The 17,031-nt window shown below is 43.8% G+C and overlaps 1 protein-coding gene and 1 pseudogene across 2 annotated transcripts in view; both read right to left on the bottom strand.

The window, feature by feature from the left end:
- The window catches only part of ME3 (malic enzyme 3), a 270,223-nt gene that overhangs the window by 68,028 nt on the left and 185,164 nt on the right, over window positions 1-17,031 (bottom strand). The window lies entirely within an intron of this gene.
- On the bottom strand, window positions 96-211 carry LOC118603099 (annotated as a pseudogene).

Raw genomic sequence — 17,031 nt, 5'->3', positions numbered from 1 at the left:
AAAACACAGAACATGACACTAGCTGCTTCATATTTTTGTTATAAGTATTAACTAAAATAATGCATATTTATTTATTTTTAAATTATTATTATTTATGCCTACAGCACCTGGTCTTCCTAGGTGGTCTCTCATCTAAGTACTAACCAGGCCCAACCCTGCTTAGCTTCCAAGATCAGACACTGGGCTTGTTCGGGGTGGCATGGCCATAGACCATGGCCTGTGGCTCCCCTGGGGTGTGACCCAAAGACCTTCTGCGTGTAAAGCAGATGTGTTAACTGCTACACTATGGAACCACGTCCAAATAATGCATATTTAAAGAGTTTATTACAGTGCCTACTGGCACTCAGTAAATGGCAGCTTGTAGTGGTGCTGAGCTGGTGTCATGGTTAAGAGCGCAGGCTCGGGAGTCACACTGCCTGTGTTCAAGGGAGGGCAAAATGCCCAGTGAGGTACCTGGCTCAGTGTAAGTGCTCAAATGTTAGGAGCTAATTATTAATTCGTATTTTAACAAGAATTATGCCAAGTCAATGTGCATGTTTGTCAGGAGCCATTGTTGACAGTTATATGTGCTTTCGTCAAACAGGAAGGCAGTCATAAAGTTTGGTAGAAAATCTTTCATTATATGGGTCATGAGCAGGGGCAAATGAAAGGGTCTTTGGTGACACACAGCTGGGAAGAAAAGGTTTCCATGTTCCCTGCAAGAGCAAATTTCAATGAGAGCAAGATCAAGGGTAGACTGAAAGGGGAAAAAGTCACAAAGGGGCAGTATTCGTTCATTCATTAAATCATTTACATTCATTCATTCATTCACTCATTCGCCCATTCATTCACCTATTCATCCATCCATCCATCCATCCACTCACCCACCCATCCTCATCCAACCATTCATCCATAGGCTTTTTTGAGTCCCTCTCTTCCAGAGACCCTTTATGTAAATTATCTCACTGTCAAGTGGGCATCATCACCATTCTAGAGATGAGATTAAGAGGTAGTGAAGGTAGAGGTGAAATTCAAACATGGCCCCATTAGATGTGTGATTTGGGGCAAAATACTTCACCTCCTTGGACCTTAGTTATCTCATCAGTGAAATGGAAACAATGGCTCCTTCTCTATTATGGAGCAACTCCAAGGATCAAACAAGACAAGTTCATGAAAACTCTGCACACTGTAAAGCCTTGTAGACATGTGAATCTCAGTGTTTGCCTGACCTTGCCTAAAGTGGTACATCAGAGAGGAGGTGTTAAGGAGAGGCTCTCCAAGAGCATGCCCCTGTCTCCGGTTTCCTGGCGGCCCTTTATGGGTGAATTGAATAATAATTTAGGTGTCAAGGAGCAATCGTATTCCATAGCTGGGTCTGTTTCAATCTTCTCTCCTTGAGAAGGCACCCTGTGCCCAGCATGAATGATGCCCTGTGAGGTACTGTCTTTGACAGCTAGTGTGATGTTTTCCCACCCTGGGGTACAGAGTGAGGCAGGAAGGTGGGACGCTCCAGGAAGCCCTGGGCTGGGCTCCACTAAGGTGGAGAAACACTTCCAGCTTTTGAGTGAATTATAGGCTGCCCCGGCACTGAACATCCTGCAGTGAGCTAATGCAACCAGAGCATTTGTCAAGGCTAATGACTCCTCTGAGTAATTAGAACAGAACGTCCTTCTCTGCTCCTGGTGCTGTGAAGATGGGCGTCTGGGACAGAGGCACTCATGGGAGTCTCTTGCTGTTAATAGCTATTAACTGGAACAGGAAAAAAGCAAAAATAATTTTAGCTGCTGATCCCTTCCCCTAAGTTTTTCCTGTTTATTTCAGGGAAACAATTTTGGAACCTGAGGGAAGAAAAAAATATAGAGAGAATATGGCAAGCTATCAACCTATGGAATCCAGAGCTTAAATGAATATATGCCCTGCTTTATATAATATATAGCATATTCCTAAAAAGTTGTGGGTAAATAAAGATCTATCCCTGAAATTACATTGTATGCATACCTTGGAGTCTGCTGTTTAAAGGGAACCTGCAGAGAATTTTTTTTTTTTTAACAGAAATCATTGTTCCCTGATTTATGGCTTTCATAAGTTTGGACTTTCCTACTTTAGTTTCTTGAAACAGAACACAGGTCTTTCTTAGCTGATGTGTGGTCATCAGGGTCCACTGACCAGAGCAGAGAAGGGGTGGCCAGAGATGTAGGGCAGCCTCCTCCTGCATGGAGTTCTGGGGTGCATGCACAGAGGAGGGAAGGAATAGATGCAAGTTTCGCAAAAACTGCACTGAGCATCTCTTTTGTCCTTTCATATACTTAATTCACTTGGCCAGATAGTCATATTTTTTAAGGGCTGTTCATCCTGGAACAGTGTGTGTGATTCATCATCTTCTCTTTCTCTTCTGTCACGGTGACCTGTACAGATGAGACGACTTCGTTAGCCCCATCCCAGAGTGAAAAAGACACCGGGCACAGCCCCCAGCTGACCTGCCAGGGACAGCACACAGAAGCACAGAATAAACTTTGTTTTAAGCATTGAGATCTTATAGTAGTTTGTTCTACAGCATAATGTAGTCACGGTACATGCACTCTGTTCAACAAAACCTTCCTGAGATGCCTGATTTATAAAACAAAATACTGGAGCTCAGGTTAGAGCAGAGGGGGAGATCCTCCTTTGAGGGTCTTCTCACTGCCCTACATCTTAGCAGTGTCATAGGCAATGACCACAGAGGAAATTGATTCCTGATTGAAATGGTGCTCTGGCACTGTGAGCAAGTAACTGGTACTTAGGAAACTATGCCTTTCATGCATATCTCCTCCCACTAGACTGCATGTTCTACGAGGGCAGGACAATGTCTGTCTTACGCACTGCGGCAACCCCGGGGCCTAGCATAGTGCCAAGCATACAAACAGCCAAGTGGTTCAGAACATGGGTGCTGAAACGAGACAGATCTAGGCCTTTATTATCTGTTACAAACTGGACATATAATAATGCCTACCTCAAGGTGCTTCTGTGAAGATTAAATGAAACAGTATGTATCAGGTACATGGCATAGTGCTTGGCATGGGTTAAATGCACCCCAAGTGGCAGCTGATATTGGTTACTTATGCTAGGGAGTGATAACATATCCAAATATTTTCTGAGTGAGAGAAAATCCTAAGCCAAATGTTATGGGTTGGATTGCATCCCCCCAAAAGATACATCAAAATCCTAATGCCAAATACCCATGGCTTTATTTGGATATAGGGTCTGTTTTTGCAGATGTCATTGGGGAGGGCCCTAATCCAATATGAGTGAAGACCTTCAAAGAAGAGAAGACAGGGACCCGAAGGGAGAAGACTGCCACGTGACGATGGAGGCACAGATTGGAGTGGTGCATCTGAGCCAGGAAGTGCCAAGGATTGCAGCTAGAAGAGGCAAGGGAATATTTTCCCCTGCAGATTTCAGAGCAAAGCGTGACCCTATCAGCACCCTGATTACAGATGTCTAGCCTCCAGAACTGACACAATGAATTTCTGTTGTTTTAATCCATCCAGTGTGTGGTATTTTGTTACAGCAGCCCTAGGAAGCAAATACACCAACTATCCAATTTTTGTGCAGTAGCCGTGAGCACTGGCCATTACAATTCCTTCCCTATACACTTCTTAAAATTTAATCTGTCGGCATTTCATAAGGGCAGGTGCAGGTGAAGTTTCCTCTGTCCCACAAAGGCCTGTAAATTACATCACTGTCTCCAGTTTCCATCAGGAGCCAGAAAAATCCTCTTGAATTTTAGAATTTAGTTACACAAGAGCGCGAAAGAAAAAAATAAGAAAGAAAAAATGGAGATAACGTTCACTTAGGAGAATGTTATTTCTTGAGAAAAAGACTCTTAACCCTTATCTCGGCCTGCAGAGGAGTGACCCTTAGACGTTTTCCAAAACAGTACTAGAAAAAAAAAAAAAAAAACGAACAAAAATTACTAAAATAGACAACATTCATTTAGGCTTCTTGGCACCAAGTCCAACAAAAAAAGGAGGACTTAATTAAAACAGGGTCAGTGACATCAGGCAAGCCACCACGGCTGAGCTCAGGAGGAGGGATGTGCACTTTCAACTCTGAAACAAAGGCTCACTGTTGCCACGAAACCACCTCCATTCCACACATTTTTGGTGGAAAGGGAACCTGTCCTCCGAAAACTCGCAAAAAGCTATTTTTAAAGCCATGCGGCAATCTCTCAGAGTCAACAGTACTGCAGGAGAAAGTAGGTCTGAGAAGCCTGAGGGCCTCCGGGGCCCAGCATCTGTCAAGGCAGAGCCTGAGGACAAAGCCAGGCAACTGTTCAGGCCCTGAAGGAACGTAAAAATCACCATCTTCCCGAAAGTGGGCAAGACGTTAGCGGCAAGTTGCTCACAATTCTACTTTGGTATTGTTTTCTGTCTTGAGGAAACTTTTGATTATTTTAACCCACTAAATAACCACAATTAATTTTCTCTACCTAAGACAGCCCATCCTGTTTCCATTCTGTCTCCCTCTGAGGTGGGATGTTACAAAGGGACTGGGTGGGTGTCCCCTCCCCACCCTCGTGGAGGACCCTTTCCTTCTGACCCTCCCAGATAACAAATGATGTGGAGTTTTCCTGCCTTTGGAGTGAGGAGCGAAGGTGTGGACAGTGACCTCTGCCCATGTGACTTTATCAGTGGACCTTGGAGTGTCTGTTTCTCATATTTGAGGTAACCAACTGCGCTGCCCCCTGCATAGGCTTCAGGCATCCTGCTTTGCATCAGGCACTGTGCTGGGCACATGAGAAACAAGGACAAACAAGACCTTACCAGTGATGTTTTCTGATCTAGGCAGACCAGGCAAAAAATACAGTCTGGTTGGGTATAACAGAGACATTACTGAAGGACGGGGAGAACCACAGAACAAGCAGGCCCGGGATCGCTAAACTACAGAGTGGGAAAGTCCAGAGCCAGGTCTGGAACCCCCATTCAAGGGCCTTTTGCTCCCCTTCCTTCCACTGTCCCTCCGTCTTGCTGCTGGGGGATGATTTCCCCTAAAGAGACTTGAAGAATCAGAAGGGCAGGGACCATATCTTCCATTTCCATTGATTTCTGTGGGTCTCCAAAAACAGCCCCATAAACAGCATATCAACTTCAGAAAGGGATTTCTGAAGAGATGGTCTATTCTTTTCTCTCCTTCCCTGAATGTGGGAAGAGAGCTACGGTTAGAACAAGGGCAAAAGAGGTTTTACCTATACCCTGACTATGCCCTGCTATGTGATCTGGGAAAGTTACCAGACCTCTCTGAGGCTATTTCCCCATCTGAAAAACATAGATGGTAGATCAGATAACCTCTAAAAATCTATGATTCTATGACATAATTTAGCAAGATCTGAAGTTATCTATGGAGTAGTGAATTTGGAGCTAGACAGACCTGGGTTCTAATCCCAGATCTAACCTTTGTTTGCTGTGCAACCTTGGCAAATTACTTAACCTCGCTGAGTTTCAGTTGCTTATTACTAAACTGGAGCTCTAATTAATGATCAATTTAATAATTAAATCTATCTTACTAATTGGTGTGAGCGTTAAATAAAATAATACAATGTCAGTCATGAAGAAGCCTCTCATAAAGCTTATGTTGGAACCTAAGAAACATTTTCCAAAGGAATGAATGTCAATTTCCCTCTAAGAGACACAGAATTTCATGCCTTGGTTCACAGACAGGGCAACTGCATATTCTGGTTTGCCTGTGTCTTGACACAATTGTTTTCCTTTTCACTCTCAATAACTCACTGATCTGTAGGTCCAGACTATTAAATTCAATATTACAAACATGTATTGGGTGTCTACATGGAAAGTCAAGCTCATCTTTTTGGTGGCATCATTTGGAATCCTTTCTCTGGGTAGTCTTTAATTTTAATCCTACTAACAACACAAAGCATCTGTGAGGTGGCTTATATCACCCACAGCCTTTTGCTCTCCATGACTGTTTGGCATAGTCTATAGCGTATTCTGTGCCAAACTCTGCAGAATTGGTGTTGAATTTAGACAAAGATTGAGTGTTACAGGTGTTAGGCCACAAACCTCTGGTCTGATTGTGGCTCCCCGAGGTCCTGACCTTTGGCCTCAGGTAAATCATGTCATTGTTATCTCAGTTGCCATGCATAAAAAGTAGGAAAGAAAGAAAGAAGCTAATGTTTCGTTAGCTCCTGTTATAATGTGACTATGTCCCCCACTCCAAATTTATATGTTGAAATCCTAATGCTCAATGTGATGGTGTTAGAAGATGGGGCCTTTGGGTGGTGATCATGAGGTCATAAGGGTGGGACCTCATGAATGGGATTAGCGCCCTTATAAAAGAGGTCCTAGGGAGATCCCTACCCCCTCTGCCACGTGAAGATGCAATAAGAAGTCTGCCATGTAGACGAGAGCCCTTACCCCACAATGCCAGTGGCCCTGATCTCAGACTTCCAGCCTCCAGAACCATGAGAAATAGACTGCTGCTGTTTATAAGCTACCCAGTCTGGTATTTTGTTATAAGCAACCCAAACAGACTAAGACAGTTCCCACTGGGAACATTTTATAAATTCTACACCACTTATTCAATTCCCGAGTCGGGGAGGCAGTATCATTCTCATTTACACCTGAGAGTACTGAGATGGTATGAAGCTGCATGAGATGATATAACATCAGTGAGACAGGAAGCAGCCGAAGTAGTTCAGGCAGCAGGAAAGAAGCCACTGTGTCTTTCTGTCTCTCTTGTGGAAGTTTCAGGATAGATTTGTAAAACATTAAGCCCTTTAGAAGACAGGCTTCTATTAACAAAGAGAAAAACTGAAATAGGTTTGTAATTGTCTTTAGTATTTTTTTCTTCCTGGAATTTGCAAATATCATATATCGGTCTAGTGTCTTAGATTATGAGATGCCTTTTGGCAGGAGAAAATTGTTCGAGTTGAATTCCATGGCTTGGGGGGAATTTCTCCATCTGTTCTCCTTGGATAAGAAGAATCCTGATAAGGTGTACAAATAGCTGAAGAAGAAAGTACAGTTTTCATTTAAAAAAGCATGAAGAGTGCCCCATATCTCCATCACATCATAAGCTGACTGAATAACTTATAAATGCAAGAAAAAAAAAGGCCCCATAGATGGAAATTTTAGCTGAAATTGACACCCCTGTCCAAACAGCAAATCACTTCAGAATCTGAAAATTCTAATTTTGCAATTCCCAGATGCTTCCAATCAGAACAGGTTTTCAGCTGTGGTTTCAGCTGTTACTTGAAAATATTAAAATGTGCCAAGAAAACTCAGAGAGAGTTGGTACAAAGGAGTTTCTTTTTCTACTGAAATATTTACTCCTCCAAAAATAATAATCACAGAGGCTTTAGGCCCCCTTTTCCCTGAGAAGTCACACTTAACACTCTTCACTTTCTTTTATGGCTGTGAAAACGGCACAGACCCACATATGCCTCTACTTTATAAAATAAACAAACACCTTCCTGCAGTCCAGAAGGCCTCTGGTTACTCTGGGTCTCTGGGCAATAAGTTTTTTTGGAACGTGGCTCTGTTCTAACACGAACTTCTGAAATATCCAAAGCAAATAATCATCGAACCTGACAGTCTGAAATTGCTCTATCCCTGACTCAGAGGCCTTGCCGACAACTTGCTTGTTTACAGGTATGTGCAAGATAAGGAGAAAAACATCCTGTTTGCTTTTCCAAAGCAAGTTTGAAAAGTAGTCGCACACATTTTTTTCCCACTGAGTCATAAATCTCATAGCCTTAGTTTGAGAAATAGACTAGAAGCTCAGGCGCTACCGAGAGTCACTGAAACAAAAAGCTCCTAAGTCAAGGCCAAGATGAAACTGTAAAAGCTTGAACCCATTCTGTGCTAGCACTTATGAGACAATTCTACGGGCAGGCATCTGAGTCCTATCTTGAAGCAATTTGTAAGCGGAAGACTCTGACCATTTTAATTTATCATATAAACATTTCTGGAGCTTATCATCGCATACTAGTCATGAAAGCTGGAATTTAATAAAGGAGAACAGAATGCAGTTTTCAAAAAGGACAAAAGTTCACTGGGAAAACATGTGTGTAAACCTCAAGGACCCTGATCACTGGAAGCAAATGTAAGAGACAGTTAAGTGCCTAGAACCAAAAGTCTGAAAGGGCCACTCATCAGGTGTAATTAAGCTGGGGGTGGGGTGGGGAGGGGGTACATTGGACTTAATTTGTCATTTTGACTGAGTTTAGCCTCCAAACTATAAATCTCTTTAAAGGAAGAAATCTCAGAAAACTCAAGATCAAGAATGTTCAAGGCCAAGAAAGTATTTGCTCAGAAGTGACTGTGCTCCTCTAGTCAGAAATAAGTCCCAAGGGACCCATTCAATTCAAAACACCAGCTCGGTTATGAAGCTTAAGAGCAGAGGCTTTTATAGACTTAGACCCAAATCTCAGGTCTTCTGGTTAGTAGCCGAGTGACCTTGGCAAATGGCCACATTTAAACCTCAGTTTCCTCATCTATAAAATAAGGATAATGAAATGTTTCTAAAAAGCTGTATGTGATGAGATAATATATGGAAAGCAGTTAATACAATGCCTGGCACATTTAATAAATGCTCAATAAATGGGAGGTACTTTTACTATTAGTCTGTGTAAACTATCTTAAAGAATCCTTTGCATCCCAGGCTTACCATTAGTAAAAAGTGTGAGTAAGGCTAAAAGAAAAGTTGACTTGATCTGAATAATCTAGGTATGAGCTATAATGCTTGCAACATTACTTCTTTTTCTCGATTAGAATACCTTGGGTCTATCGAGCTAAACCCCAAACTATTAGATGACAGAAATATCAAATAAGAATCTCAGTCTTAATCTGTTGAGACTGTGATGAGTGCCAGTATGAAAAATTTTTGCTGTTATGCCGAAAAACAGCAGGTCCAATCTTTCTTCTCTATTGGCCTATGTACGCTAATGCACTCATTCATACATTATTTCAACAATTATTTATTAGACCCCTTTGTGTAATGGACACACTTCTAGGCACTTGGGGTATTTATTTCAGTGAACGGACAAAAAATCCCTACCTTTATGGATTCATTCATTCATTCATTCATTCTAGTATGTGGCCAATGCCATATTAGTAGTTAAAGAAAGGGAAAGGATAGAGATACAAAGATGAACAAGAATAAGATCCTTGTTTGATAGAGCAGAGAGTAATGGAGCAGATCAGTAAGTAACTACTGGATTATAACACAGCAAGTTCTATGAGAGGCCACTGTGGACAGACATCGAAGAGAAAGCAAAATATTCTGCAAGCGAGGGAGGGAGGACAGAAACTAAAGAGGTGGCAAGAGCTGAAGACATTTGGGATGGATTTGAGAGGGGACATGGAAGTTTGTCATTTGGGTAAGTGGGGAAGGGGCAGTAGTCAAAGCGAACAAAACTGCTGGTTTCTGTTAATTAGTAAAGCATCTGGTAGAATGCAAGGTTAAAAGGAAGCACAATGCATGAACTACAGTAACATGTTTCAGAAACTCAACTGCTATCAATTATTGACTAATTAAACAGTTTTTGTTTTGTTTTTAAACTAGCACTAAGAAAACAGCTTTATTTTCCCTAAGTTTTTCCATTAAATGAAAACAGTCGAGTCAGCTCCAGCTCGAGTTTGATTTCTGATGCTTTGTGCTTACCCAGAGAAGAGTTTATGAAAATATGGTCCATGTGCTGCCGGTGTCATTCATAAGCTTCCTGCAGGAGAATAACTTGTGGGTAGTTTTAAAATAGAAACTCTTGGGCCCCACTTCTGACCCAATGAATCAGAATCTTGGGAAACAGAGCTGGAGTCTATACTTTTTAATAAGTGGACGTTTAGGAAATTTTAAAACCCCTGGCTTAGGTAGAAGTTTATGCTCAAACACTGTCCTTTCAGTTTAATCATCAAAATCATTTAATTACCTATTTATCTTAATTATTTTAGTCAGCACCTTACCTGATTTTGTTCTACTATTATTTGAATTTCAGCTTCCTGCTCTATTCTTGTCTAGAAAGAGAGAAGTTTCTCTGCTCTTCAGTACTTGTTAACCCACTCCCACCCCCATATGATTCAAGGAGGTTCATTATCTAGCTTCATCCATTCTCCCAATCAGTAAAAAAGTTACCATGGCTACTTCACATCTATGCCCCCCAGTTGGCTGCACACGAGAAGCATCGAATGGCTCGCACAGGGTCCATCCTGCACCAGCAGGCAAAGGCGACCTATTGAACCTCACTGGTGAGGAGGACTGAACATTATTATTAATCCTCCAAAACCAGTGATCCTGGAAATGCAGGTTGTGATCTTATTCCACACTAGCTATTGATTTCTTCCCAATTGATAGACCTGGATTTGGGAATAAACTTATTTTGCAAATAATGGATAAAGTCTGTTCTTTAATTATCACAGCAATATAGATATTCTTTTGAATTGCTTTTATCTCTCCAGGGTAGCTTTTAAATGCAATTAAATTCCAGAAATAGTTATTAAGTGCCTACTGGGTCCCAGGTCCTGTAAAATCTTCCTGCTGGAGATTCTTAAAGGAACAGAACCCCTTTTGACATTACTGTTAAAAACACTTTTTAAAGACATAATAATATATTTTAAATAAAGTTATGAGTTAAAGCTCTTTGTCTTTGAGTAAGTAGCCATTAATAATAGAACTTCATTCCTCCAAAATTCAACTTGATGTCATCAGGAAAATAAGACTCCGATTTTCTTTTATCTATCCATTGATCCTATTCTTCTATCTGCTGATCTTTCCATCCATTTTCCTTCCATCTGACAAGAACCACATACACAGGTCTGTGCTAGGTGATGGGTATCCAGTGCTGAGCTAAATAAATATGGCGCCTGCCCATCGAAAGCTTACAGTCTAGTAGTGGAAAGAGTCCTGGGTGACAAGAAGAAAGCGCCAAACCCTAAGTCCAGCTCTACCTCTTATTATTCGTACAGCCTCAGGGAGTTGTTTAACCTCTGGAAACCTCCGTTTCCTCTCGTGAAGGGGACTGCCCTCTCTTTCACAGAGCGGTTGGCAACACTGTATTTGAACTTGCTCTAAAACTTCAAAGTGCAAAATGAACATAAGTAATAATTATGAATTAAGTTTGATTAAAATATCAGGGGGAACACCTATCTCTCTGCTCCAGGTGAGTAAAGAGGCAGGAGACCTGAGTTCTGGTCTTACCATTTCCACTGACTCGTACTCCTGCTGGGGAGGGTGGCAGGTCCCATCGTGACCTCAGTGTGAGCTGGTTGATCCTATCATCGTATGTATGTTGCAAAGGGAGGCAGCAAAACTACAGAAACGAAGATCTCTTAGGAGCCAATTAATTCCATCTCTTCACAGACAGAATTCCACCTAAGGGGACTGTGACTCTGTTTTCAGAGTCCTCTTAGCAGGCAAATACATCAGCCTATCTTGGAATCCAGCATAGGGAGTTGTCTGGAAGTTCTGGGTAGTGGGCTGTGCGGGTACACAAGTAATATCTGCGTTGCCTATAGAAATGTTTTTAAAACTATAGGACACTAACTATCTGGACACCAAATCAAGGGCATATCATGGGAGCAGGAGCTTTGGCATACCCTCGTCACATGCCCAACAGGCTCTGCCTGTGCAGATGTGAAGGGCCTGCCAAGGTGCAAGCCCTGGCTCTCTTCCTGGGACTCTCTAACTGGGCATCTTGATGTAGTGGGACTATAATTCACAGCACACTTCACCCCATCGCCCCACAGGGGACTCCAGCTGAGACTGATGCACATGGGACTCCTGCTGATATCTGTGGCTAATCTCATTGTCTAAAGAACACATTTGCTTTGTTGTGGCGGTTTCAGAGGGGAATATTTGTAGACACATGATTCAGATGTGATGCTGAGTTTCAGCAATACAGCACTAGAGGGAGAGGCCTTAGACAGACTCATGTTTGAATCCTGCCATACAGCTCTAGTCAAGTCTCCCATCACCTCTGAATAGCTCCTCTGTGACATGGAGGCAATAATACATTCTGATTTCTCAGGACCGTTGTGAGACTTAAAGATCATGAAGGTAACATGACTATCAGGGTACTGGCCACAGTGATAGGAACTAGTGGTACTAATTGTTTTACTCTAGCTCACTATTCCATTTCTGGAGTTCAAGCTCGATTTTCCACAACTGTCACTACACCATGACACTGAGACACAAACAAATAAATGACACTCAGACACAAACAAATAAATGACCCTTCTCTCCTCCAGCTCTCTGTTTCAAAGTATTTCAGTGATGTGGGATCCAGATACAATTTAACTTACTCCACGTGACATTGTGACATTCGTGTCAAATAGCCAAACAACCTCGCACGTTGGAAGGACTCCTTGTGTCAACTTCCATAGATCTACTGCAGTATCAATTCCCAAGCCATGGTGTGAACAACCCCTGACAGACCCTGAGCTACCCAGCTGGTCTGCCTGGGAAGGTGCCCACGTGTGAGTCAGAACTCTCAGCAAAAAGTGACACTTCTGCAGATAAGCCTACAAGCTTTTTCTTGGCAGAAAATGAAAAGTATGTGTTTTCATCTACTTCTGCATCCCCGCCTCCCCTTAAATGTCAAAACCTTAGAGACAAATTTATAGCACAGAGTTTTAATCGGTTTAAAAATTATAGCCCCTGAGATTAACTAGTAAAATCCTCTCATTTTATAGATGAAGAAATTGAGGCCCAGAAAGGGGGAGGGATTGATCGAAGGTCACATTGCTAAAACTGGGACCAGAACCTCTATCTCATGATTCCCAGATCTTTCGACATAATGCACAGTGGGGCCTTAAAGTACCTACTCCTTCATCCTCCTTCAGATGGGCTCTATTCATTTCTCAGGGAGCAACTTTTCCCCATCTTTTAATTCAGTGGTTTGAAAGTACAGTTTGTACACCAGCAGGATCAGCATTAGGGGAAACTTGTTGGATAGGTCAGTTCTCTGGCCCCATCTCAGACTTGCTGAATCTGTGTTTTAACAAGCCCTTTGGGTAATTTTCATGCATGCTAAAGTTTGAGACGCCCTGCTCTAATGTTAGCCCCACCCACCCGATCAACAACGGAAGCAGAACACTAATCAGATACATCTAATTTCACAACCCTTTTTTCAGCTTGACTCTTCTTGCTTACTACCTAAGGCTGAAGTTCACTTAAGTTACCTGTGAAGAAAGAGAGCTTATTGTGAATTTGCAAACAGGAAGTGGAGTGGAATGCTATTCTGAGCCGAGGCAGTTCAGGGGCTGTCACATCTCTGCCTGTTTTTACCTCCTTCTCTCCTATCTGTCCTGTCCTTTCTGCACAGATCCGGTCCTTCCTTTTTGCCCTCTGTCTTTCATAGCTGGCATTTGCCTTTGGTCTCCTGACCTGACTCTAAAGTTTAAACCATTGCTTTTTTTTTTTTTTTGCTTTAGTTTCCCTTCCTAACTGGAAAATTCTTCCCCCATAGCTTTTCTCATGTTTTAGCTCACATTCCTGAAAAGAACTCCAACCGGCCTAGCTCATCTTTTGAGCAAGGCCGTACAAGTCACATGCTCACTCAAATGATTGGTCACCTTTGGTCAGGAAGAAACTGGGGAAGGGAGGAGGAAAGCACACATGTGACTCCTTCTCACCATATCCTCCTTCACTAACCCTGTGAATGAGACATGAGGGAACTTGGCAGTGGGGTTCAATAGCCTGGCTTGCTGAGGACTGAGTTAAAGATGGAGGTTCTATTATCTTATCACGACCCTACTCTTCAGGCTGGGGTGGCCTGAAAAGTATGGACTACAGGTTATCTACTCTCTAAAAGTCACAGACGATGCACACCTGCAAGGCATTTCAGAGATCACTCAGCTCTGTGGTTTTCAGTGTTGGTTGCCCTGAGGAGCTTTTGAAAACTAAGTCTTCCTGGACCCCATCTCAGGAATTCTGATTTAAAGCTCCCCAAGTGCTTTTAATGCATAGCTGGATGGAGAACCACTGCTCAAACTTGACCCTCCTAATTTTACAAGTGGGGAAACTTAGGTTCAGCTACATAATGTGACTGTGGCTCACTTAAAGATGTCATTTCTAACTTGGTTATAGAGTTTGGGTTATTAATCATAAATGGTTAGAGCTAGAAGAGATCACAGAAGCCTGCAAATCAACCCTATCACTGTTACTAGAGATTAAGGAGCTAAGTGACTTGCTTACAGAGTCATAGTCAGAAAGGGGGTGGCAAAGGCTAGAACCCAGGTCTCCTGATTCCTACTCCAGTGGTCTGCCCATAACACCAAGGTTGGAGGACTTAAAGGGCCAGATGAGGAGCTAAGCAGACCCAGCTGCAGACTTTGTGCTTGCTCTTGCTCTGCTCCAGGGAGTCTTTCCAGCAGCACAGCTGAACAGTTTGGCAGGGGAATCCAGGCATAACTGGATGTGGTGCTGACTCTGCCAAAAGACTCAGCGCTTTGGTGCCCTGAGGATGGGGAGGGGGCGGCTGGTCTGGTGAGGCTAATCCTTGCTTTTTGCTTGCCTCCCAGTTATGCTGGGGGCCGGAGGGAGGAGAGAGAGAAGGAGGGAAGGAGGGAGAGAGAGAGAGAGAGAGAGAGAGAGAGAGAGAGAGAGAGAGAGAGAGAGAGAGAGAGAGAGAGAGAGAGAGAGAGAGAGAGAGCGCGCGCGCCCAAAGACCGTGCCCTGGGTGTGAGAGGGCTTCTGATATTTGCTGAGACAAGGTTGTCTTCATGTTCCAGAACGACTTTGGTCAAGGTGTTGGCACACATTTGTCCTATGTACGGCTAGGAATGGCTTCAGTGAGCATTTAGGAAGCAGAGGCACGTGCCCCAGGGGCCCATCTGTGTGCTGATGTGGATGAAGGTGGTAATAATGAAGGTGGTTGAAGATAAAAAGGTCCCAGTGTAAAAAGAACAAGGCAAGGGCTCACCAGATATAATGAGTGGGAAGTTGCAAACCAAAGGAGATGAGTGTGAGCCTTAATCATGCCCTTTTGTGGGAGTTCAGGTGAGGGAGAAGAAGAGATTAAAAAAATATCCCCTTTAAGCTCATGAGGAATTTTACAACTGATAAAGCATATTCACACACATTTAGCTCATCTGACCTTCACAACAACCCCATCGGGTGGTCAGTTCCTGTTATCTAGGCTTGGGGAGGTGGGGTAGCCAGGCTCCAAGGCCACGTGGCTATTAATGGGGGAGCTGGCTCGCTCCCTCTGAACTTCAGCCCCAGTGTTCTGCCCACCATGGCATTCTGCCCTCGCCTGTGTGTGTGTGTGTGTGTGTGTGTGTGTGTGTGTGTGTGTGCGCATGCGCCCTGCTTCTGTGTGCAGACAGGTCACGCAGGGGAGTTTACGTGAAGGCAAGAATGCAAGTGTTTATTCTGAGTGCCATAGTTACCAGGGCCACAAGAAGGTGGACTGTGAATGCAGTAAAAACACAGGGAATTGGCTCTGGGTCAGCTGCAATGTCTTAGGTAAGTTAACCTAGTTCTCATATGGGTAAAGTAATGAACACCTGTGGGGTTGTTGTAGGGCTCAGAGATAAAGTATGCGAAGTAGGTAGCCTAGGGCCTGCCAGGAGCATTGTAAGTGTCCAATAAATGTTATCTGTTAATATCCTGTGTGTAGAAACCCACTTGTCTGCAGGTAAGAGTGACAGCAGCCTGGCTCAGGGTCAAGGGCTGCTGGCTTTGTCAAAATCCAAATATGTCTTCAGGATCTTCCACAGAGCTTCTGACTAGTGAAACCAAGTCCCATGTCTCCCTCTCGCCTTTCTAACGCATCACAACCTCTAAGTCCTCACATGTACCTGCTAAAAGATTTGCTAGTTAAGGACAAGTACTGATCATTTAAGGTCTGGTGGCATTACAGAGGCCTGAAATGCCCTGTCGGTTTATAGTTTAGGCTTTTGGGTGGGGTGATTGGGTCAGATGGCAGATCTTGGGGATGGCAGGTCAAGAGGATCACAGCTGCTGAGCACCCACGAGGGCCAGGCCCTTTTCATGTGGAATCTCACAAATCCTTATAAGCAGCCACGTAAATGGGCATTAGTCCCATTGTACATGAGGAGACTGAGTGGGTGCTCAAAAAATTGTCAAAAGTCATCGGGAGCTGGGACTCAAGGACAAGACTACCAGGCTTCCAAGTCTGTCCTTCCACCATCCACGACCCAGCCCTCATCACCCATGCAGGCTGGGCTCCAGGGAGGCTGGGAAATGTTAGTTCTACAGGTACCCAAGAGGTCACTTGGAACCCAAGAGGACAAGGACGGTGAAGATAGGGTTGGTGAACAGAAAGGTGGCCTGGGGTGGGGAGAGTATTCGCTTACAGTGGACAGCAAACTGCGCCATACTGACTTTTTCCCATAGCCCCTCTTTAGTTGTGTCCTGTCCTGGCTTCCCAGCTTGCCTCACCTCTGGCTTTCATCTGCTCCAAATCACACACTACTGATCTTCAGGGGGCATTCTTTTAAGCCAGACTAGACAGCAGCCGTGGTCCATGAAGGCACGTGCGGAGGGTGTGCTGGGGAGGTAGGAAGGGGCAGAGGGGGCCCTACAGAGCCCAGGACTTTCTGCTGAGCCTCCTCTGTCCAGAGATACTCAGGTGCCCCTGAGAAACTCTGGTATCTCTTTCCAGGTTGTGAGGTGATGGAGCCCCAGGCGTGCTGGAGGTTCCATTTTTGCACCAGCTGGACCTAATTAGCTTTGGGGGGAGGGCAGTAGCAGGCCCTTTCACAGAGGACTCCATTGTTCCTGGAACCTGGCAGGAATGTTTATCATTTCAGTAACTGAGAAGGAGCTGGCGCTCGCTCTCCCTGTTGGCCTCAGAGCTGTCCTCCCTTCGGATGATAATCCGCAAAACCTTCCCAGCCAGGCCTCAGATGAAGCTCAGGGCTGGGGTGGAGCCCAAACTCACATTTCCCTCAGGAGCAAGGCAGGTGTGGACTCAATACTTGGAAAGCAGCCAAATGGAAACCTGGAGCAAAGGCTCAAAATGTCACATGTCAAATAACTTAATTGGGTAATCATCTGAAGAAGGGTTTGTGCAAAACATACATGGGAAATCTC

Source organism: Rousettus aegyptiacus, unplaced genomic scaffold, assembly GCF_014176215.1.
Source record: "Rousettus aegyptiacus isolate mRouAeg1 unplaced genomic scaffold, mRouAeg1.p scaffold_m13_p_5, whole genome shotgun sequence".
NCBI classification, from domain to species: Eukaryota; Metazoa; Chordata; class Mammalia; order Chiroptera; family Pteropodidae; genus Rousettus; species Rousettus aegyptiacus.
Note: the sequence above shows the minus strand (reverse complement) of the source record. Positions and strands in the feature narration are given on the sequence as shown.